Genomic DNA, 22,974 nt, shown 5'->3' on the forward strand with positions numbered 1-22,974 from the left:
TAGGTAGGACAGATAGTCAGAGCCTGGTTCCCATGGTAGCATTGTCTAAAAGTACTGGGCATAGGTTTAAGTTGAGAGAGAGATTTATCTGAGGGACAAATACTTCATGCAAAAAATAGTTGGTATCTGGAATGACCTGCTAGAGACGGTGGTGGTGGTGGAAACAGTAACACTTAAGGGGAATCTGGTATTTGACTGAGCAAGGCATAGCAGGATATGTAATTAACGCAAGCAAATGAGATTAGTATTGATGGGCGTAACAGTTGGCGCATATGTAGTGGGTTACACACTCTGTGCTGTGCAACTCCATAACTGGAATTGTTTCTTGCTCCTGAATCATTTATTGTTTACACTAATAAGCTGGAGGAATGATTAAAATGTAATGTCTCTGCCTCATAGGCCTGATTTTATTCTCAGAAATCAACGAATATGTTGTAAAAAAATCACTCCCCACTTGTACATAGTTTTTTCCTTTTGCTTGTTTTTTCTTTCTACTCTTTTCTATAAGTGTATACCTCAGATAAATACTTTGTGGAGATTAGTAGTATATATGCACAATGTCTGAAATACATTTTATGGAAATGTTTGTTTGATGATGAACTTCAATAAAAAAATAAATTACAAAAAAATGTAATGTTTCCAAGTTACCCAATAATATGGGAAATAAATGAAAAGGCATGTTGTGATAAGAACATTATGATTTTGCAATGGGATATGGATAGCTTACAAGAATGGGTGTAAACCTGGCAAATAAAATTTATTCTGGGGATGTATAACAGCTTGCATTTGAATTGAAAGGCGGATTGTTATGTAAATAGAGTGAGATTGCCAATCAGTAGAGTTCAGAGAAATCTGGGAATTCTAGTGCATCAATCGCAAAATGTTAGCAGGCAGGTCCAATAAGTAGTTATGAAGGCAAAGTTTCATTTTGGTTCTTTATTTCAATGAGCTTGGAGTTTAAGGATAGTGAGGGTTTGTTGCAGTCATGTAGGGTTCTATACCTGGAATGCAGCGAAGTTTTTGGGACCTCCCCAAACAAAAGGGAAATAGCTGTACTGGAAGCTGTTCAAATGGAGATTCAAGAGGCTCTCTGCAGGGATGAGAAGATACTGTTCTTTGGGGTTTAGAAGAATGAAGGATGACCTTATTCAAACATATAAAATCCTGAGGAGAGGGGCGTGATAAGGTGGATGTTGAGGTGTTTATACACATGAGAGATTCCCCAACCGGGGACATAGTTACAAAATAGAAAGTCAGGCATATACAGCTGAGGTCTGCAAAAATTTCTTCTCTTCAAAGGGTGGTGAATTTCTTAAATTATTTATAGACCATAGTTAAGGTGGAGATAGATAAATATTTGAAAGCTGAGTGAGTTGAGCATTATGGGAATTTAGCAAAACAAAAGAGTAGAGGCCAGTGTTCATTATTGCAATCAATGTTCATCATTACTATTATTATATCATAGACATTCTGCTGATCATATGAATGCACAATCTCAGTGTGTAGGCCTCCGTTAGTCTCCCTTAGTAGCGCAGTTTCCAGGGCAGGCCTGGACAATTATGGAAGACCAGCAGTTGCCCGTGCTGCAAGTCTCCACGCCACCGATGTTGTCCAAGGGAAGGGCATTAGGACTCGTACAGCTTGGCACCGGTGTCGTCGCAGGGCAACTTGTGCCTTGCTCAAGGACACCCATGTAGCCTCAGCCTAGGCTCGACGCAGCAACTTTCAGATCACTAGACGACTGCCTTAACCACTTGACCACGTGCCAACACACAATCTCAGTACTGAAGATCTGGCCGTGGATTCACAGAAGCAGACTTTCAACCCAACTCCTTCATACCAACCAAGGTGTCCATCTGAGCTGGTCCCATTTGTCTGCATTTGGCCCACACCTCTCTAAGCCTCTTCTATCCATGTATTCATCCACATGTATCTTAAACATTGTAATATTACCTGCCTCTACAGCTTCTCTCATACACTCTTGGCCTCTGCATTAAAAAAAAATTCAGATCCATTTTAATTTTTTCTTCTCTTGTCTTGAAATGCTGTCCTCTAGTTTTAAACTCTGTGAAATATGCTACCCACTTTATCTCTTCCCCTCATGATCTTATTTTCTCCATAAGCCATTCCTCGCTCTCCTATGCTCCAGGGAACTCTTCTGAGCAAACAGCATAGTGAGAATCTTGCCCTATCTGAACGGACTGTGTGGTGAAGATCTGGTCCTGTACGAATGGAAGGGCCAATGGACGGACTCTATACTTAGGATCTGGCCCTGTATGGATGGACTGTGTGCTAAGGATCTGGTTCAGTATATAGGGAATCCAGTCCTTTATAGACAGGTTCCGTACAAAGGAACTGGTCCTTTATGGTCATTACGTACTTCGTATCTGGCCCTGTATGGACTGTCTGTACAGAGGATCTGCCCGAGTATGGACTCTATACTAAAGACGTGGTCTAGTAAGGCAGCCTGAGCACTGAGGTTCTCACCTTTCAGCACTATCGTGCAACCCGTAAATATGATTGGATGATGGCAGACCGCCCTCCTGAATCTGGGGGAAGCGGGTGCTCTGTGCGCAGTCGACTTGCCAAAGATGGGCGCCGGACGGCTCCGCGCCGCTGGGCACAGGGAACGGGACAGATCCGCGCACCTTGGTGCGCGATCATTCCCCAGGGCGGAGCGTAAACGCCAAGATTATTAGAGAGTGCGTCAGCAGTAGCAGGTTACTCACCCTGGGACTCTCAGACTGGCGCTGGTCTCACGCAGGACATCTCCTTTGTGCTGTTATACAGGGACGTCGCTTACCTGAGGGGCAAGAGGGGTGGCTCCCGTCAGCTGACCATGCTCGGACAGCGGGGCACATCTACATTGTGGAAAGGAGAGGAGCGATAAAATCGCAACATCTGATAGGAGAGGAAACTGTTCCTAGAGCAACTGTCCGGAGGGATTTGTTAATTAAATTCTGGCAACGAAGGAGGAATACGAGAAGTGCATTGGAGGGAGTGGAAGAAGCTCTACCCCGGCTTTTAAAGAACATCTAAACATCGTCCCGAGTCTAACTTCAGGGCAGGTTCAGGTATGAAGCCAGTGCGGATTCTGTGCGGTTGAGCAATCTGTTAACTTTCAGCTTCGTTTTTCTTTTATTTTTAAGGATGCGTGAGTTCGGATGGGTTGTAGTTATAAAAACTTCGTACGGCGTTTAAAGACGTTTGCTTTTTTTCAAATTGCGTACGTTGCAGATTGTCTGATTTTTACACCAACTGTTACAACTGAAGAATCAGTTGTGGGATTAGATCATGTGCTCAGCGTGATTCATCTTTTTGTGATCATTGCTTGTGGAACGGTGAAAGTGTTACCGATTTTGTGCAGATCCAAACGATCCCAGCTTGCTCTGCTGAACGGGAAGAGTCATTTACGTTGAAACTAATGACTGTTGTAGCTTGTTAGTTAACTAATTCTTCAAAAATAAATTAGGATTGGGCTATGTTGTGTAACCTTGTTTGAACAGAGCTTTTATCGTACAAGGATGTAATCGCCCTTTCTTCCCTGAGAGTCACGCTGGGTAGACAGTGAGTGCTGAGGAAACACCATGACCGTAGTTCATTTCAATGTTCAAAGTTTAAGGGTAGTTGAGGAAAAGTATGAGGTCTTATTCCCTTCCTAATCTACTTCCACCTGGTCATGAACTTGTGGAAAGCTGATTTCTCTAGCAAATTCTGGTTTAATTTTATTGCCATGGGGATATATACTCAGGGTACCGATGTCTTGAAAATGAGCAGTTTGCAGCAGCAGCGCTGTGTATGATTAATATAAAACATACCTATCCAACATATCAAATTAAACAAAACTAACCATGACAGCTTTAATGTTTACGGAGCAGAGGGAAATATAGTCCAAGATAGTGTTAGAGTATTTCAGGTTTTGGTTCAGAACCCTGCTGACAGTGGGGAGGAAGTTGTTGAACCTTGAGGTGTGATGTTCAGGCATTAATATCTCCTGCCTGATGGCAGCAACGGCAAGAGGGGTGTTGGGAGGTCTTTAGTGAGGGATGTCACCTTCTTGACATATTGCCCTTTGCAGATTACCTTGATGGTGGAGAGAGCTGAACCCATGATGGAACTGGCTGAACCCACCACTCTCTGTAACCTGGTGTAGTTTCTCACCCCAGGTTGCGTTGCAGCCAGTTGGAATGCTTTTATGGCTGCATCTCTATGCTTGGCCCAATATACTGACATTCAGTACTTGAAACTGCTCCCCCTTTCCACGGCAGAGCCTTCAGTGAGTACTGGTGCTTGTTTCCCGGTTTGATTTTTACCTACATAGAGTCCATAGTCAGTATCTTGGCTTTGCTGACATGGTGGTTGTTACGACACCACTCAACCAGCTGACCTACCTCACTCCTGTCTGCCCCCTTATCACCAGGAGGAGGAGCAGCAGAGAGGACCAGGTGAAAGTAGATTGGGAGCAGAGGCTTGTTGATAAAGGACAGCCAGGTTATTCAAAAGAGAGGTGGTAATAGTTCAGGACCAGCGTGATCCAGTGATGGTGAAAAGCAAAGATGACAAGATGTGGAAATCTTGGATGACAAAGTATACTGAAGGTTTTACCAGGATATAAAAGTAGCAAATGACACGTATTGACATCTGAAATTGAGTGTGTCCTTTGGGAAATATTGATAAATCCACAGGGTGTATCCCAGGTTGGTATGGGAAGCAAGAGAGGAGAAAGCTGAGGCACTTTCAGAGATTTTTGCATCTTTGTTAATGTAGATGAAGATACTGGAGACTGAAGGATAGTTTTATTTAAGAAGGGCAGCAGGGATATTAGGTAAGAATTACATCAATGTTATGGAAATGATTGGAGAAAGCCCTAAGGGATAGAATTCATGTACATTTGGAAAGCAGGCAGTAATCATGGATAGTGAGCATGGCTTTGCGAGGAGAAGGTTCTGTCCCACTGATTTGATAGTGTTTTTGGAGGAGTTAATGAAGACTGATGAAGGGAGGGAAGTAGACATCTATATGGTCAAGATGGTATTCAATAAGGCATTTGACAAAGTCTTGCATGGTAGACTGGTCCTGAGGGTTAAGGCATATGAGGTCCAAGTTGAGTTAGCTAATTGGATCCAAAATTGGTTTAGAGATAGGAGGCAGAAGGTAGTGGTGTATGGATGTTTTTCTGTTTGGAAATCTGTGACCCAGAGCAGTACTGGGATTGTAGTTTGCAAAATATTCTAACATAATGGATGTGAATATAGGGTGTAAGGTTGTTACAACAACACTCAACCAGCTGACCTACCTCACTCCTGTCTGACCCCTTATCACCAGGAGGAGGAGAAACAGAGAGGACCGTGAAAGTAGATTGGAAGCAATTTGATAGTTGGTGTTGTTGTGTAATGTGAGGAAGGGTGCTTAATGTAGGATACAGGCCAGGTGGAAATTTGGACAGACCACTGAAAGATGGAGTTTAATTTTGACATGAGCGAGGTGATGCATTTGGGAAATCAAATAGGAAATCAGAGCATTGAGTATAGGAGTTGGGATGTAATGTTAAAATTGTACAAGGCATTGTTGAGGTCAAATTTGGAGTATTGTGTACAGTTCTGGTCACCGAATTATAGGAAAAATGTCAATAAAATAGAAAGAGTACAGAGGAGATTTACTAGAATGTTACCTGGGTTTCAGCACCTAAGTTACAGAGAAAGGTTGAACAAATCAGGTCTTTACTCTTTGGAGCGTAGAAGGTTGAGGGGGTACTCGATAGAGGTATTTAAATTATAAGGGGGATAGAGTTGACGTGGATAGGCTTTTTCAAACAAGTGGACATGAATTGAGAGTTAAAGGGCAAAAGTTTAGGGGTAACACGAGGGGGAACTTCTTTACTCAGAGAGTGGTAGCTGTGTGGAACAAGCTTCTAGTAGAAGTGGTAGAGGCAGGTTCGATTTTGTCATTTTAAAAAAAAAATTAGGTATATGGACAGTATATCGATAGGTATATGGACAGGAAAGGAATGGAGGATTATGGGCTGAGTGTAGGTAGGTGGGACTAGGTGAGAGTAAGCGTTCAGCACGGACTAGAAGGGCCAAGATGGCCTGTTTCTGTGCTGTAATTGTTATATGGTTATGTGGTTATATGATATGTATAGTTCATGGTAGGTGTCAAAGAATGTTAGTGAGCTTATCGTTCAAGTCCCCAGTTTCCTGGAAGTTGCAACCACAAGTAGATAGCATGAGAGTGGTTTTATCTGGATCATTTTGCCAGAGGAGGTGGCAAAATCAGATGCAATCTCTGCATTTGAGAGACACTCAGACTGACTTTTAAATAAAAAAGGCATAAAAGAATACAGACCTAATGCAGGCAAGTAGGAACGGTGTAAGTGTGCATAACTGTTGTCATGTGCATCGTAGTGGAGAGACCCATTTCTGTGTCATACCTCTCTATGCCCATGACTTTTCTCACACACTAAATGAAAAACCAGAACAATTTTCATTGCCACATGAATGTACAGGATTGAGTGAAAAATAAGCAATCTGTTTTATAGTCAGAAGCTAAGCAGACACCTTTGTTTATCTGCCGTGAAACTGATCAAATTCCAGCAATGTTCTTTAAACATTGACTTTTGCCAAATTGTATTTTTTTTTATAATTGTTGAGTAAGTGAGGTGTTTCACTATAGAAGGGAAATATTGAACTGTACAAGCAAGGGAAACTTCAACTGGTGTGGATGTTTTTCAAGAGGTTTGATATGGAGGCTCTTCAATACCCTAATGAATTGCTGTATATCAGATTGAGCAAAAATACAATAAGTTAATGAATTCACTCAGTGATACAAAGGATTCTATGGCCCTTGGCACAGAGGGAATGCCGGATTGTAGTCTATGTCCAGCCATTTGTCTAGCAGTCAGATAATGGTAACAGTAACCTTATCTGCACTGCTTCTCTTTCTGTCTACATCTCTCTCTCTCTCTGCCCCACCCTCTGCCCGCTCTCTCGTCCTCTCCCCCTCTCCTCCTCCCCCTCTGCCCCCCTCCTTGTCTTATCTAGACTGTCCCAGTGAATGGATACCAGAGCTCCAGCAATGCAATGGTTATACATGTTCCCAAAAGATAGAGGGGAGGGAAAACTTATATGTTCCAGGTAAGTTTCCCCTCCCCTCTATCATATGGGTTGTAAGAAACCAGAACCATTTCCCCCCTCCCCTATGCACCTACTTCTATCTTATTGAATAAATCACCATATTAGCTAATATATATGTATGCTCTAGAAAGAATATTTATATTGTGGTCCCTCAGTCTACTAATTGGCCTGTAATCATTTTGATTACAGTTCTCTAAGTGGAAGTGAAACTGTCAGGTGTATCCCTTCGAAGTTTTTTTGAGAGCAACACAGCAAACTTTTACTTTACAGCTTTTTTATCAGTGATCCACATATCTTAGGCTTGGACAACATTCATCCTGGGGGTTACATTTGCCCACTAGATGCTTTTTTCTGATCTACCATGAAAGTATTAACAAGGCAGCAGAGTGGCTAGATAATTTTCAGAGAGTCATAACAGGAACTTTACACCCATGTTGCTGAGTTATGAGTTTTCTAGTTATCTAAATGCCAGATGCAGTCCTGTACGTGTTTGATGATCCAATTTCTTTGCCAGTCTATATGTGAATTAGCACATTAAGAATGTTACCATCATTGTAAACCAGAAACAATGGAAAAAATCAACAGGTCATACAGCATCGATGGAGAAGGAAACAGAATAGCATTTCAATTCTAAATTCTACTCAGTTTGTTTTAATTTATCAATCCTTTTCACGATCTGGACCTCATTGGTAAAGTCAAATATGTACTCTAACCAACCTCAAACAATGATCCTGGATCTGAAGAGATTGTCCTGTGTGGGACGTATTGGAGTTCGGAAGAATGGGAGTCAACAATGAAATGTGAAAGATTGTTAGGGAAATTGACAGGATAAATACCGGGAGGATGTTTCCCTTCACTGAGTGAGCCAGGGGTCAGAGATGCAACAATAGTGAGTGCTCACTTAAAACAGAGATGAGGAAATGATTTCTTCTCTAAAAGGATGCCTGTCATCTGAACTTGTCCCAGGAAACTGTGACAGTTGAGTTCTTGATGTATTTAAAGCTGATATAGATTTTTAATCAGTAATGGAGTCAAGGAGCTAAATCAGGAAGTGGACGAGTAAATTTGAATCAGCCATAATTTAATGAATGATGGAACAAGCTTAAGGGGCTGAGTGGCCTATTTCTGTTCCTATTGCTGTTTTAGCAGTTAATTCTGTTTTTTTTCTCTACTCAGACCTGAAGAGTATTTTCACTGATGTTCCATTTTATTTCAGATTTAGAGCATTGCGGCTTTAACTTACATTTGCTTAGCTGTAATCTGAGAATACCATGGTTTCTATGGAGATGTGAAAAAAAACAACATTTAAACAGAAGTTATACAAGTTCGGACAGAGTCTGTAGCTTGTTTTGGATAGTCTGATGGACGTAGCTCCTTTGGAGTAAAGTTAGCTGATTGTCCAAGAAGTCAAACAAAACAAAGCAATTTTTGTTTTGAGGGTAGGGAAAGTTGGGAACCAAACTATTCTTTCTACCATTATCTTATGCACAAATATGCTTCCCTTCCAAGGCTGGTGATGACCTGAAACATGAATTCTATTCACATTTCACAGATGCTATCTGCCCTGTTGAATGTTTCCAATATTATTTCAGATTTCTGGCATCTTCACCTTCTTTTCAATCTTTTCAGGTTTTGGGCAGCATTTTATTTATTTATTGAGATACAGCCTGGAATAGGCCCTGTTGGTCCTTTAAGCTACATCATCCAGCAAACCCCAAATTGGCAATGTGGAGGATCAGTGAGATCTAGGGGGTTCATGTCCATAGGGCACTCAAAGCTACTGCACAGGTTGACTGTTGTTAAGAAGGCATATGGTGTGTTGGCCTTCATCAACTTTCGAATTGAGTTCAAGAGCCGGGAGGTAATGTTACAGCTATACAAGACCTTACTTAGACCCCACTTGGAGTACTATGTTCAGTTCTGCTCATTTTATTACAGGAAAAATGTGGATGCTATAGCGAGAGAGAGTGCAAGGAGATTTACAAGGAAGTTGCCTGGATTGGAGATCATGGCATGAGAATAGGTTGAGTGAACTTGGCTTTTTCTCCTTGGAGCAACGGAAGATGAGAGGTGACCTGGTAGAGTTGCATAAGATGATCATGTGGGTAGCCAGAGGTTTTTTCCCAGGGCTGAACTGGCTAACATGAGGGGGCATAGTTTTAAGGTGCTTAGAAGTAGGTACAAGGGGGATGTCAGAGGTAAATCTTTCATACAGAGAGTGGTGGGTGCATGGAATGTACTGCTGGTGATGATGGTAGGGGTGGATACAATAGGGTTTTTTAAAAGACTCTTAGATAGGTACATGGAGCTTAGGAAAATAGAGGGCTGTGCACTAAGGAAATTCTAGGCAGTTTTCAGTGTAGTTTACATGGTGGGCACAACATTGTGGGCCGAAAGGCCTGTAATGTGCTGTAGATTTCTATGTAACCCGAGCCTAATCACTGGACAATTTGCAATGACCAGTTAACCAAGCAACTGGTATGTCTTAGGACTGTGGGAAGATACTGGAGCATCTGGAGGAAACCCACACAGTCACAGTGAAAACGTACAAGCTCCTTACAGACAGCGGTGGGAATTGAACCTGTGTCCTGGGTACTTGTAAAGCGTTGTGCTAAACACTATGCTACCATTGTCAAAGTCGTAGATGTACTCTAATCAAGCTCAAACGATGATCCTGGGTCTGAAGGAACTGTCCTATGTGGCAAGTTGAATAAGCCGTATACGCTAGGACTGTTTTGGAGCTTAGACGAATGAAAGGCACTCTTCTTGAAACGTATCAGAATCAGGTTTATTATGTGTGGTGAAATGTGTTAGCAGCAGCAGTGCAATGCAATACATGATAGCATAGAATGAAAAAAGTAAATCAATTACAGTAAGTATATATATATGTATATTAAATGGATTAAAAATAGTGCAAAAACAGAAGAAGTATATATTTTTTAAGAGGTGGGGTAGTGTTCATGGAATCGGATGGCAGAGGGTAAAAAGCTATTTCTGAATCGCTGAGTGTGTGCCTTCAGGTTTCTGTACCTCTTTCCTGATGGTAACAATGAGAAAAGGGCATGCCCTGGGTGCTGGGAGTCCTTAACAATGGACGTGGCCTTACTGAGGCACTGTTCCTTGACGATGTCTTGGATATTATGGAGGCAAGTTGCCAGGAAGGAGCTGGTAAATTTTACAACTTGCTGGAGCTTCTTTCGGTTCTCATGAATTAGCTCTCCCGCCCAACCCCACGCCCCGCATACCAAACAGTGATGCAGCCAGTCAGAATGCTCTCCACAGTACATCTGTAGAAGTTTCTGAGTGTTTTAGGTGACAAATGAAGTATCTTCAAACTCCTAATGAAATAGAGCCACAGTCTTGCCTTTTTTTCATAGCTGCATTGATAAGTTGGGACCAAGGTAGATCCTCAGAGATCTTGACACCCAGGAATTTGAAATTGCTCACTCTCTCTGTAAGACTGTAAGGAAAATTGACAGGACAAAGAAATGGAGGAACTTGGCAGGTTAGGCAGCTAATCAGGCTGCTTGTATGGAGGGAAATGAACACTCAGTATTTTGTGCCTGGACCCTTCATCAGGACTCATACACAGACTCACTGTTAATACAAAAAAAACACAACTCTGTCAGAGAATAAAATAACTTTCATATCAGAGGCATTCAGAAAATTTGAAATTATTGCACTTCAGGTGATTCAACTAAATGCCACACATTCTTTTTGGCAGCCCTGGATGGAGTTGATGAGGAGAATTGATTTCCTGTGTGTGCCACAGTTTTTTTTGTTCAGGAAAGTGCAAGCAGTCGTTAGAAGTATTCGGAGTCTTCTTGCACCCAGCACACAGTGAACAAATTAGTGAAAATTTTAAAAGAAATTGCAAATGCTGGAAATCTGAAATTAAAATAGAAAATGCTAGAAATAATTCCTGCATCTGTAGGAAGAAAAACAGAATCAATGTTTCAGGTCAGAGCGTTCTGATGAAGAATGTCAACCTCAATCATTGACTGCTTCTCTTCTCTTTGATCGCTAATCTACAATTTTGCCATTGGAGGTGATATTCCATTGAAAACCCCAAAACACTTTCAAACCTAGGTAGGGATAGGAACACTTTATGAGTAGCTAAAAACTACATTTACGGTATAATAGGGGCACCAAATTTCTCCATTCGCAACCAATAAATATTATTGATGTTATCTTGAGGAAGTTACCTCTGGTTATCAGGATCAGGTTTAGTATCACCGGCATAAGTAATGAAATTTACTGTCTTTGCGGTTGCAGTACAATGCAATATTTAATAGTAGAAAGAAAACTGTGAAGTACAGTGTGTATATATATATATAATCAAATCGTTAAATTAAATAAGTAGTGCAAAAATTAAGGCAGTGAAGTAGTGTTCATGGGTTCAATGTCCATTCAGAAATTGGATGTCGGGGGGAAGAAGCTGAGCCTGAATCATTGAGTGTGTGCCTTTAAGCTTCTGTACCACCTTCCTAATGTTAGCAATAAGAACAGGGCATATCCTGGGTGATGGAGGTATAAGGTTAAAGACCATGTATGGGCAAGCACATTTCTGGTAATTTCTTTTAACCAGAATATAATACACTGAACGCACTTTAATCATAAGATGCTTTATATCACAGCTTGAGTACAGAATCAAGACAAGTCAGTTCACTTTTTATTGTCATTTCAACCATAACTTCTGGTACATATAGTTATAAAACTATATAATATAGTTATAGTCACTATGTTACAAGAATAATATGATCACACATAAGGGATGCAGGAGTAAAAACAGTGTACCAGATAGACAAAGTTATAGCCATGAGCTAAAACAATCTAAGATTGTTTTCTCAGATACAGAGGAGGCTAAGAGGAGATTTGAAAGTAAATGAATTCATGAGGAGTCTATTGGATAGTGTAAATGGGAAGGATCTAATTTTCATGACAGGATTCAAAACCAAGCTATTGTGGTTTGTAACTTTAAAACTTTGAGCTGATTCAAGGGAAGGCATGGGAGTCCAGGAATGAGTGTCTACCTTTGGATTTACTTTAAACGAGGCCCTCTCGTATCACACATAGAGTGACGTATGTAATTCACGTTCTTTTACCTATAACCCATAACTATTTAAATCAACAAAGAATGCTTAACCAACAGCATATTTACAAGATCACTGAAGTATAAAATACACAATGCAAGCCACATGAACTTGAAATCTTTTTTGGAAGGACTTGACAGGAGATGAGGAAAATGCTCACTAAGTTTTGGAATTCACTGGCTGGAAGGATAAAAAAGAAAGAAACCCTCATTGTATACAAAAAGCTTGGAAATCTAATTAGAGATCCATAACCTGCAGGACAAAACCCTGGCTCTGTAAGTGGGTTTAGGCTAGCAAGCTCATATATAACTGGCATAGACTTAAAGGGCCAAATAGCCACCTCCTGTCTCATGAATTTTGTATGATTTTATGATTTAGTGCTTGCTTTGTTACTTGCATTGCAATTCTGAGCAGAATTATACTACGTATTGCCTGCAGATCATGATTCCAATTTATGCCATCAATCACTTCTACTCTACGAGTTTGAGTCATTAATCTACATTAGCAATAGTATGTACTTATAGAGTGCCTTTAATAAAGGAGCAACCAAAAGATTATAATTAGTTAAGGATTAGATAAGGAAGCCGTCCAAGAATACAAGCATTATCAAACAAGATCTGACACAAGATAATGGCATAGGTGATCAAAAGAATTTTCAGGAAAGTAGACTTAGTATTGAGGATGTCACTAATGAGGATAGAGTAGCAGTGAGCTCCCTGGAGTAAATTGTTAACGTTTTCCTGGTAAATTATTGTTATTCAAATTGTGCACTCATCAGCCATGTCTTGCATTTCCTCGTAAAGTCAGCATTGATGTTGGTAGTCTGTAGTCACCTAGGAGTGTTGTAATTGTATTATTTGCCCTTGCTCATGAGTACTGTGTTCTGCCCACACTTCCCATGGTTCAAATCCCAGTCAGAGGAAGCAATTCACTTTCTATAAATGCAATGCTGCCATTTTGGATCGCACGATGATGCTGCAGGAAACGTCTCACGGCTCCGACAACCTAGTAATATGCACAAAATGCTGGAGGAACTCAGCAGGCCAGGCAGCATCTGTGGGAAAGAGTGAACAGTCCACGTTTCAGGCTGAGACCCCTCACCTGGACCTCCAGTATCTGCAGATTTTCTCGTGTTGGTGACCCAGCAAGCTAGTGTTTGATTTCAACCTCTAGTGCTGTCTGTGTGAAGATTGTCCCTTCTCCCTCTGATCATTTCTTTATCTTAGTTGCTCTAGCTTCTTCCAAGTTCCCATAGATCGTTGGCCGTAAGCTAATTGCAGTTTTAAATCACCCCTATGTCGGTGTCTTGATAGGGAATCAAAGTACATCTGAAAGAATAATTAATTTAAAATGTACAGGAATTAGATTAATGGGCTAACATAATCTGAATGGAATGAATGATCTCCTGCTCCAGGAATTGGATTTCAAATGACAAAATGGGATGTCATCTGGAAGCCAGAAACTGTAAATTATTTTTGTTTCATTATACTTAAAATCATATTGACTAAGGTTGTAATTTGTATCAATTATCAGAAGTTCCTTTATTTAACTGCTTTAGCATGTTTCAAGCATGATTAAGGTAATGACTGAACTCTACATCAAAGTAAGCTTACTGAAAATAAAACAGAATAACCTTTAATTTCCTCCAGGTGTCTAGCTCAGCAAGATGAAAGTAAAAATAAGACTTCTGCACTGAATGCTCAAATTGAAATTAGAGTAGTATATTATTGCATACAACAAGACATCCAAGACTTTTGAGGCATGGGCCAATAAATGACAGGTAACATTTGTGCGTTCCATGTCTCTACTCAGCACGTAAGTCTAACCACCACACCTCTATGTACAGTGACATTTCCATAGCAATTCATCATCCTGAGTGTCAATAGAAACGAACTCCCCTTAGTTTTCAATGCATTGCTTCCCTAACTCTCACCTGCAACAGCCAATTGAATCGTTACTTACCAGGGACTTAATTGGACCAGCCCTATAAATAATTTGACTATAAGAGTAGATCAAATGTAGAGAATTCTATAATCAATAATTCCCTTCCAAACTCTTAAATTATTTCATCATTCACAAGGCACAAATAAGGAGTATGTTGAATACATGAGTTCAGCTCCCATGACACTTAAGAAGCTGAACCCTATTCAGAAGAAGGTAGACCCCTTGATTGACTGCTTGTTCACCGTCTTTAATGCATACTCTTCCTCCTTCTAGAAAGCTAAGGATTGGGAGATGGCCGCTAGGAGAAAACCTTGCAATTTGCTACCTACTTGCATCATAGTCATGATTTCATCATATTGAAGTGGATTGCAGTGGCTCAGAAAGGTGATTTACCAATACCTTGTTAAAGGAAGTGGGTGTGTGCAGTGAACCTTGTGGGTGCCAGGTATAGCGGGAGTGGAGCAGGGGATTGAACAGCCACATCGTTTTGAATAAGCTGAAAGAAAGTAATTCAAAAGCAATGCCTGGACAATAAATTGGGGACATTGTGGCTGTGGAAGCGAGATGTTGAATCAAAGGTGTTACATAATGATGTACACAGATGAGTTGCCACTGGTTACAGTAACGCAAATACATTTTCAACGATATGAGTCAGTGAGGAGGAGGAGAAGTTCCAGTGTTGGCAGATGGTTGGCAAAACTTTCCTGAGCAAGACAACATGTAGAATGTGAGAATAAACTCAGAGTTTTTTAATTAATATAAATTAATAATAATTTACTCAGAGAGTGGTAGCTGAGTGGATCGAGCTTCCAGTAGAAGTGGCAGAGGCAGGTTCGATATTGTCATTTAAAGTAAAGTTGGATAGCTATATGGACAAGAAAGGAATGGAGGGTTATGGGCTGAGTGCAGGTAGGTAGGACTAGGTGAGAGTAAGCGTTCGGCACAGACTAGAAGGGCCGAGATGGCCTATTTCCGTGCTGTAATTGTTATATGATTATAATAAAATATCGGAATAGGGTTTAATCTCACCAGCACATGCCATAAAATTTGTTGTTACCCAGAGACAGTACATTGCAATGCATAGTAATAAAATCAGTGAATTATAGTAAGAATATAAAATTTTAACAGTAGGTTAAATAAGTAGTGCAAAAGAAGTAGTAAGGTAGTGTTCATGGGTTCAATGTCCGTGCAGAAATCTGATGGCAAAGGGGAAAAAGCTATCCTGAATCCTGAAGTATGTGCCTTCAGGCTTCTGTACCTCCTTCTTGATGGTAGCAATGAGCAGAGAGCATGTCCTGTGTGACACAGTCCTTAATGATGGATGCTGCCTTTTTGAAGGCACCACTCTTTGAAGGTGTCCTGGATACTATGTAGGCTAGTTCCCATGTTGGAACAATTGAGCAATAAATACTATTAGCAATATGACACTTAACCCTTTACCAATTACAGTTTACCCTTCAACACCATTATACCTAATAAGCTCATCACCAAATTTTTGAACATTATCCTTGGGGATGATGGAGCATCTATAACTAATTTCTGAACTTTCTAACTGATAGACTTCAATCAGTTAGAATTAGTCATAATATTTCATCTGCCCTGACCCTCAAGAATGGTGTTTCCTATGGGTATCTGCTCAGTCTCCCTCTAGACCCATGACTGTATGGCCACATACAGCACCAATTTGATTTTCGGGTTTGGTAATAACACCACTATCATAGGCTGATCGGCAACAATGATGAGACAGAGCACAGGAAAGGGATTGCAAACTAATGTCATGATGTCTGAACAACTTGTCGGAACCTAGCCCTTAACATCAGCAGGACAAAAAAAAAACTAGTTACAGTATTGACTTAAGAAAGTAGGTGCATGGAAGATGGACCGTACCCTCACCAGCAGAGCAATCCTCAACATCAGCACAACTAAAGAGGTGATTGTTGACTTCAGGAAGGGGAAGAAAGGTGAATGTATGCCAGTCTACATCGGTGGACTGGCAGTGAAGAGAGTCGCCGGCTCTAAATTCTTGGGTGTTAACAAATTAAATGACATGTCCTGGGCCCAGCAGCTGGATGCAATCATAAGGAAAGTAGATTCAACCTCTGACAGTACTTCTGCATTTTGAACTGCACACTGACTTCATCTTGTGTTCTGATCAAAGTAGTATGTGATTTGATCAGAACTTTCACTTTTTGCTTCCAACTGCTTTGGGAAAGAGCCAATTCTTTTATACCTTTTATGGGACTGATAAGACCAAAGATCATATTGGTGCCTTGCGACACAAATTATTTTCAGGATAGACTTGAACTATGAGTGAGCCACATTGTTCACTTGCAATTTGTTCAGACTCTTTACATTTGAAAGTGTGCCATAAAAGCAGCAGTGAACCCCTATAATTCCCAACTTTTCTATGAATGAAGAGTCACTACAACAGATCAACTGAATGGTTTATCCTTTGACTCTTTTCCCCACCATATTCTCTCTTTGCAACTCTTCCCCTCTCCATGAGCACTTTTTAATTCTGCCTCTTAACACACCTCGCTTTTGAGAACATAATTAAGAAATAAACACCAGGCTGGACCATTTATCCGGTGCTGTTCAATGAGATCTTGACTGATTATCACTTCTCTACACTAACCCCATATTCCTTGGTTCCCTTAATATTTAATATTTACAGTCTAGTGAACATATTGACTGATTGAATCTCACACCCCTCTTCCATGTATCCATAATGACTGAGTGAGAAAGCTTCTCATTATCTCTGTCCTGAAGGGCTATTCCCTTTTCCCTCCCATTCTCTCTTTCCCACTCCCTCTATATTATTTTCCACTCTTCACTTTGTGCAGTTCTTTTTTACCCTCCCCCGCCTGCATGCCTGTGCCCAGAAGTATCATTTTCCTGGAGCCCCTTTGTGCCCCACCACTGGCTGTTTCTCAGTACTTTTTGTCGGACATTCATGACAGGTATCAAGATTCTGAATTCCGTGTACTTTCTCCCTGCTCCATTCTCATCTTGCTTAAATCTAAGGCCATTGTTTAACTTGATAGCAGAGGAATGAAATACTAACCTTCTTAAACTCAAAATAGCCCAAAACAGCATATTTAAACTGAGGTGATTGTAAGCTGTTGAAAGAACTCAGCTGGTCAAGCTATTCGGTAGAGAGGTGGCTAGTGCAATGCCATTACAGCACCAGCAACCTGGGTTTGATTTTGCCATTGTCTGTTAAGAGTTTGTACATTCTCCCCATCTTTCCTCCAGTTGCTTCTGTTTCCTTCCACATCCCAAAGACGTACAGGTTACTCAGGGTCTATGGCTCTCTTTGTGGACTTCAGTTCAGAATGCTATTTGCTTGCGATTTCTTTGTTTCGTGGCTGCCTGTTAGGAGATGAATCTCAAGGTTGTATAATGTATACATACTTTGATAATAAATGTACTTTGTACTTGGACTTTGAACATTTGTTGTAATTGGGCAGTGCTCATTGGGCCAGAAGGGCCTGTTACTGTGCTGCATCCCTAAATATAAAATAGCAAAAACTGTGGAGGCAAAGGGGTGGCTGATGTCTTGAGTTGAGAACCTGCATCAGGACTGAGAGTAGAGGGTAGGTAGAGTTGGGTTTTGCTGTTTAAGTCCGAGGTTCCTTTAGAGTTCGGGAAGGAGGCACAATACTTGTTGCTCCATGATCAGTTTCTTAAGAGTTGATAGAACAAAAGGAAGTTAAACAAACAGGGAGAGACGTCTACTACTTAAAGGAAAGAGAAACTAAAGATAGCATGTAGCATAAAACAACTGCTTTAATACCAATAGATAAGAAAAATTCAATTCATATCTATAGATAAGACTAATTTGAAATACTTAATCAACACTGCAGTAAAAAATAGCAAATGAGAAAACACATTCACTTAATGAGGAACAATGCTTCCAGAATTATACTTAGTATAGTCATCAGAGCAGGGTTCCTCACCTTTTTGTGCCATGGACCAATGCCATAAGCAAGGTTGGGAACCCCTACACTCGGGGCGTATTAAACTGTTACACTTATAAAGACTAATTAAAATACAAGCAGATACTTATATTTTTAAACAGTTGTATCCAACGGTAGCCTGTTCGTAGAAGTGAGAGAGGAGTGAGGCAGAGTCTGGTAGGAGATGGCTAATAATCAAATGAGAGGTGTGGGAATAATGGACAGACAGAGCCAGCTGGAGGGATAGTGTCGAGGTGGGCTCATAATTTAAAAAAAACACTATTAGACAGAGGACCTGGGTGGGTAGCGAAGAAGGGAATGGAGAGACAGTGGATTGTAGTTGATTGGTGGAACCAGATAAAGTGGCCATGATGAGCGGAAGGAATCCAGTGAAGAAGGGAATTGGGAAGCTGAACCAAGGGAGAAGAAATCCAGGTATTTGCGAAAGGAGGTGAGGTGATGGCCAGGTGGGGGGGTGGGGGGGGAATGGTGCAGTGATGGACAACTGAATAGTAGTCCTGCGTGGACTGATGAAAGTTGTAAACAAAGTTACTTAAATTTGAGTTCCAGTTCTCAAGGTCAAGTTGGAAAAATGAAAGAAAGGGAAGTTGAAATTAATCAAATGTCAGTGATGCAAATTCTGTATATTTCCAGAGATGAATGATTTGCTTTAGTCTATTTGAGAACTGATGTAGTGTGATACCTTTGTTCACAGGATTATTGTGTAAGATTTGAATAATGAGTTAAATATTCTTCTTTTCATTTAGTGTTTTCTCAACCTTCAGATGTCAGTTTACATATGAAAACAAACTTCCAAAGAAAGAGCAGCCTATGGTTTATAGTGGAGGTTATATATCAGGTACTTTGCATGCAGCAGGTTCCAGCAAAAACCTATGTAATCATTTACTAGTCATGTTGACTGTAGGTTAACAGTAGCTGGGATAATAGTTCCTTCAAAACATAAAGATCTGTCAGATCTTCCAGAAAGAAATGGATACATCCACCACATACTATCTCATTTTAAACAGTGGGTCTTCTAATCATGGAAGAGTCTTGCATTGCAGTAAAGTATTACCAAATATTTTGGCAAATGGAATTTGAACCCACAATCTTCTGATGCAAAGGGCGTAACTCGTTGTATTTTGGCTAATTTCATTAAGTCATTGCATGAGCTGATTTCCTATCGTGGGCTGTGTAAATAGTGATTGTCTATAGAACACAGACATTGAATCACTGATCCATAACCCAAAGTCTTTGGGATTTACTTAGACCAGGGACTGAGAAGGTGCTCAACATAGACTCAGAGGGCTCATTGACCTGTTTCCATGCTCTTTTAACTAGATCACTACAACATTTCCAGTATTCTTCTTTATTGTTTTATAAACATAAAAACCCTGCAGCACAATACAGGCCCACAATGCTGTGCCAAACATGTACTTACTTTAGAAATTACCCAGGGTTACCCATAGCCCTCTATTTTTCTAAGCTCCATGTACCTATCCAGGAGTCTCTTAAAAGACCCAATCGTACCTGTCTCCACCGCCAACAGCGGCAGCCCATTTCACGCACTCACCACTCTCTGCATAAAAAAACTTAACCCCTGACATCCCCTCTGTCCCTACTTCCAAGCACCTTAAAACTGTGCCCTCCTTGGATTCCTAGCTTTTCCTTTTCTTTGGCTGATGATATCTGATGATAGAGAGGGTACAAATGGAATTCAGGATTTTCACCCATTTTGTGCTGACGTCAAAAAGGAGGCCAAGGTTCCTATGGACTGAGAGTGCACTTGGCCATTTCTAAAGGTCAATGTTGTCATTCTGTTGGACAAACACATGAATGCAAATGCCGTGGAACAACATGGCACACAAGGTACAGAATACACATACTTTGAAATATCAAGAGGAAACTATTTCATTTGACTGGTATTCGGGGGCATCTGTTAGGGCATTTTTGGGGTTAGCACATATAACAAATAACTTCAGCAACTAACCAGCCACTAATCTTCAAATCTGAATAGGGGCTGTAGATTAAGTTTTAAATGCAGCTCTAGACTGCAGGTTCCTAAAAGTTGTGAACCGCAGTTAACTGGAAGACTATACAATACTGATCTAAATTTCATTTGTGTGTCTGTAGTGGATACAAAGAAGGAGGTGTAAAAGTTCTATATAATTCAAAGGAATCATTGTAGATGCTTGTAAATGTAGAATTGTCCTTTGATCTCTAGCATATAAAATGTCATGTGTTGTTGGGCCAAGCTGGCCTCTTCCTCCAAAAAGTGTCTCAAAATGATGTCTGCTGTGTCTTATTTTGTCGAGTAACAAAACTACTTCATTTTTACCAGTACTTCTCTCTGGTGACTTTGTTGACACGACAGCAGCAACATGTTGCCATTGTTTAATAAGGCAACATGATATAATGTTTCATACTGATAAAGCTCTGGACAGAATTAAAGGAAGAAGAGCAATTCCATATATAAATAGAAGAAAACCATCTGAAGTCCATGCTGTCATCAATTATTGAATATTAATGAAATATTCAGGAATGCCTTACCAACTCCCAAGGAAAGGGTTCTCTTACACACCCCCTTTTCATAACTTTGCTTAAACTGATCAGTTGGTAGAACTGGATTAATTTATGGGTATAGCGTGGCTGTTGTCCTTCGACCCTTCCAGTCCCCTTTCCCTATGGCGTTAACATGTAGCCCATCTGAAGATATTTAAGACATTTCAGCTGGTGACCACAGTTTCTCTGCAGAAAAATCTTGTATTTTCAATCCTAACAGATGGTTTTTGTAAGATGCCAATGGATCAGCAGTATCGACATCTCATTACATTGCTGGTACAGAGTTAGCAGCCCCAGTTTGGTTATGAGCGGCACATCCTTCCGTTGGCCAGAAAGAACTACAATCAGTGAACAGGATTGGAGGCAGCCATTTTGTAAGACAGTCTCTGCAACCACCATTTTGTGAACTGTTTGATGTGTCAATTCTTGCTTTAGGATAAGTTAATCATAGCAATTGTACATGGACGCAACGAGTTTCTGCTAATGATCTGCTGCACGTGAGACCATTCTCAGATGTTTATTGTGTAAGATGGCAGATTTGCAGAGGTAATCTCATCATTGGATCCAATGTCTGAGTGATCCATTTTGACTGGTTTGAAACAGTTAGGGTAGAATAGAACAAAAGAAGTTTATTAAGTTGAAGGAGAAAGGCATAAACAATACTGTGGGTAGCTCTGAGCTACATCCAATGAGAATCTGACACAGGTCAGTCGGGGGACCTTGTGCCAATTAAATTGAAACATTGTAGACTGGCCTGTTAAGAAAAAGGATAAAAATAGAAGATCTGGGAGCTCAGGCAGTGACAACTCTCTGGAGACTAACCATCATAGATGTGGATGATCCCGCATTGGACACATAGAGATCATATTGGGACCACAAGAATGACTGGCTAGCATAGACTCTTGTTCCCAGATTTTATCTTTCCTCTTCTTTGGCTCTTCATGGAGAGTCAGGGAAAACCAGAGGGTGTGCAAGCTGGTGTTCGGTTATGTAAATTCACATGCTTGTGAACTGAGCCAATGAAAGTACTTGCTTGTCAGTTAATACAGATTATCCTGGTGCCTCACTAATCATTATTGCTAAGGGATATTCCTTGTAATTCTTCAATAGTAAGGTGACAAGACATGGCATTGATCTGATAATGGCTTTTCCAATAACTGGGGCTGACAGATTTGTTTATGAATTGAACAAACTTATTTTCAAATTGCATGTTTGTTACTTGAAGGTTTTGGGACTCTTCAATGCCATTTTTTATTGTCGCATACTCACGTGCATGCATTAATAACATTAGTTCCCCGTGGAAGCTGCAAAAGCCAACCCGGTTCTCCAGCTTAAACTAACTTTTAATGATGCAGTAGAACCAGCTCCGTCAGCAAAGTGTTTATTGCTGCTTTTAGGACCAAAGGGAAGCAGCAGAGACCTGAATAGATTTTACCGTAAAAATAATTGGCAAAGGTATTAAATCTATCAAGGTTTACAGCACAAATTATCTATGGTGTGGAAAGGTTGTAAAGATTTGACTCCCTTACAATGGAACTTCATTACTGATATTGAATCACAAGTAATTGCAACGGTGTTTACCTTTTACTGGATTAGTAGTGATTAGAAAATCTATACTCCTAAAAGATACTGCATCTTCAGTTTCAACCGTGCAATTGTCTGTTGGGCTCTGCTAGTGCCAAGGCCATCGTTTGACCTTGCAAGTGACCTCTCTAACCCTATCATTTCCAACACACCCGAGGTGACCTCCGGTTACTCCTTCATATCAGTTACCAGATATATATCACAATCCCTCCCCCGACACACAAAATGGGCACTTTCAAACTGTCCTCCTGTCCTCAGGTCTCTTCTGCAGCTGTTGACGTACCTGTAATATGCCTTGGAGATTTTCCCAATTTAGGTCACCATAAACATGGAATAGTTCCGCACTTAAGGATCCTGTTAATTTTCATCACTTTAACTGTAAACATAGGGCAGTTTTCCTAACCTTCCCCTGATATGGAGCCTGTTGTTTACGGACATCATGTACAACAAGAGAGTCTCTGATCTCTGATCCCATCAAGTCAATGGGTTGAATTGCATTGCACTTGGCTCTTGGCCATTACCACAAGCCATTGAGTATAAAGGTTGCGAGGTCAAGGTGCAGTTGTATTGAATGCTGGTGAGGCTCTACTTGTGTTCAGTTTTAGTCGCCCTGCTATAGGAAAGATGTTACTAAACTGGAAGTCGTACAGAAAGCATGTATAAGGATGATGTCAGGGCATGAGAGACTAAGCTGTTGGG

At 40.6% G+C, this 22,974-nt stretch overlaps 1 protein-coding gene and 1 long non-coding RNA gene across 3 annotated transcripts in view; one reads left to right on the forward strand and one right to left on the reverse strand.

Annotated features, from left to right (window-relative positions):
• The window catches only part of LOC132398617 (uncharacterized), a 62,546-nt gene extending 59,926 nt beyond the window's left edge, over positions 1-2,620 (reverse strand). For both annotated transcript variants that reach the window (XR_009513726.1, XR_009513725.1), the window contains exon 1: positions 2,488-2,620. This is a non-coding gene — a long non-coding RNA (uncharacterized LOC132398617). The remainder of the gene's footprint in view (positions 1-2,487) is intronic.
• Positions 2,621-2,734: 114 nt separating this feature from the next.
• met (MET proto-oncogene, receptor tyrosine kinase) overlaps positions 2,735-22,974 on the forward strand; it is a 133,939-nt gene continuing 113,699 nt past the window's right edge. The window contains exon 1 of the mRNA XM_059978278.1: positions 2,735-3,074. The gene's annotated coding sequence lies outside the window, so the exon portion shown is untranslated. The remainder of the gene's footprint in view (positions 3,075-22,974) is intronic.

The sequence above is a fragment of the Hypanus sabinus genome, chromosome 8 (assembly GCF_030144855.1).
Source record: "Hypanus sabinus isolate sHypSab1 chromosome 8, sHypSab1.hap1, whole genome shotgun sequence".
Classification (NCBI taxonomy): Eukaryota; Metazoa; Chordata; class Chondrichthyes; order Myliobatiformes; family Dasyatidae; genus Hypanus; species Hypanus sabinus.